The following is a 2,567-nucleotide window of genomic DNA, read 5'->3' as shown; positions in this document are numbered from 1 at the left end:
GGGGGGGCTAGGTGGGATTGCTAGGAAGGGGGTTGTTGGGATCCGGGGAGTCTTGGGGGAGGCGGTTGGAGGATCTGAGAGGGGCTGGGGGGCTAGGTGGGATTGCTGGGGGGGAATTGGTGGGGGCCCTCCAGGGGGGTGGATGACAAAGTGGGATTTTTTTGTCATAGTGGATGGTTCCTGTGCCTGCCTCAGTTTCCCCCCCAGATGCTGCATTGCTGCCCAGGTGGGTGCGGAGGGTTACAGCCGTGTGGCATGGGGGTCACAGGGCCCGTGGGGGTGGAAATGAATGGGTCATGAAAGGCCACGACCCAGATCAACTGGAGGGTCCGGAGAGACAATGGGGCACCTCAGGGACTGGGCCATTCACCCCAAACGAGGGGACTCTCGGGCTCTGGGCAGAGCCCGGGGCTCAGTCTTGGAGGCGGGCAGGCCGCAGGGCCTGGCTCTGGTGGGAAAGCGGGGGTCTGCCACGCCAATGACTTCCTCCAAGGGACTGTTTAAAAGCTGGGCCATAGCCCCGATCCTGGGCAGGGGGATCCAGGAGGGGGCAACGGAGGGCAGGGGGACTGGAGAGGGTGCGGGAGGGATCCAGGAGCAGGCTGCCAGTGGGGGGGGAATAGCACAGGGGAACTGGAGAGGCTGTGAGGGAATCCAGTGGGGTGGGAGTGGGCAGCAGGGGTCTACCACAGGGGGTTGGGCAGGGGGCTGCGTGGAGGGAGTATTTGGCAGGGGATCCAGGGGAGGTTTGCATGGGGGAGGGTTAGGGGGGCTGTGGGAGACCTAGGGTGGGGGGCAAGGCAGTGACTCATGCCCCACCAGCCCCAGTGGAACGAAACCCCCCACCCATCACTGGGATTTCAGCCTTACATTTGAAAGACCCCGAGAAGGAGCCAACCACGGGCTGGGAGCCATTGAATGGGTCCTGCCCCACTGTGTGGGGGAAACATCAGGAAAGGTCACATCCCTTTCCGAACACCAGCCCCCGCCCGCCGAGTGCCTCCCGACCCATCCCAGCAGCGCCTGCTCCACCAGAACCAGCGCTGGCCCCAGCCCGGGTATTGGAAACAATGCGGGATCATGACAGCAATCCCCAGTGCCGGCTTGAAGACCAAGTGGCACAGAGGTTAGGGCCCCAGATCCGAATAAAGCCACAGGCTGAGGGCCCCAGAAGTAGGTCCTGGGACGGGTCCCAAATCTCGGCGTCCTGTTAAAAAAGGAAAAAGGTTTCTAGCCTGCACGGCTCGGGACGACGGTTTGGAAACGGGACCGAAGGGGAACTGAAGCTGCCTGGGTCTGCAGAGAGCCTGAGCCAGCCACTCGCAGGGGTGTGAACTGCCCAGAGCATGATCAAGGGGGGGGACATCAGAGCTTGTGTGTCAGCACTTAGCCCGTCTCGGACGCTTTGAGATTGGGAACAGAGCTAATGGGGAAGGTGCAGATCCTCCCCCATTCACCCTCCTGTGGGCTGGCACAGGCGTGGGGGGAATGGGGCACAGGGCCTTTCCCCTCTAGGGGGTGGGGAAAGCGATGCTGCAGTTAAAGAGTAGCTTGACCAGTGGGCGTCTCATCGGCAGAGGGTCTTGTGGGTAGTGGGGGAGATCGGGGGGGCGGATTTTCTCCCCTTTGAACTGTGGGGGGGGGGTCGGATGTGGGGCAGGGGGCGCTGAGCAGCTGAGGCCAGACTGTGGGGGTCACATGCACACAGAGTGCAGGGCCCAGCCCCTCCAGCAGGGGGCGGCAGACACACACATAGACATTCACTGTCTTTGTCACACTCTGTAACACACAGATCACACACCCTGTGTCTCTTTGTCATAGTCTGTCTGTCTCACAGTTGCACACACAGAATCACAATCCTGCAGTCACACAATATCATAGTAATCACAGACACCATTACACACACTGCAATCACACTGTCACAGCCACAATCATACAACTACACAGCAAAACTATCACAGCCACAGTTACACAACAATCACACCTTCACAGCCACGATCACACAGGTACAGTCAGTCACAGACACAATTACACACCTGGTAATGACACCTGCAATCACACAATTACCCAGCCATACAATCACACACAACCATCACACAGTTACACTTATACAATCACAAACAGACACACAACAATCAGTCATAGCCACGATCACACAATTACCCAGCCATATAATCACAGACCTAATTACACAACAATCACACAATCACCCGCAATCACACAATTATAGTCATACTATCACAGCCCCAATTACACACACAATCCCCACAATCACACAATGACAATCACACAGTCACAGCCATACAATCACAGTCACCATTACACACACCACAGTCACACAATCACAGTCACATAATCACAGCCGCAATCACACAATTACAGTCATAAACTCACAGACAGAATTATACACGACAGTCAATCACAGCCACACAATTACCCAGCCATACAATCACAGCCACAATTACACACACCACAATCACACAATGACAGTCACACAATCACAGCTGCATTCACACAATGACAGTCAGACAATCAGACAGAATTACACACATGACAATCATACAGTC

This window comes from Chelonoidis abingdonii, chromosome 11 (genome assembly GCF_003597395.2).
Source record: "Chelonoidis abingdonii isolate Lonesome George chromosome 11, CheloAbing_2.0, whole genome shotgun sequence".
NCBI lineage: Eukaryota > Metazoa > Chordata > Testudines > Testudinidae > Chelonoidis > Chelonoidis abingdonii.
Note: the sequence above shows the minus strand (reverse complement) of the source record.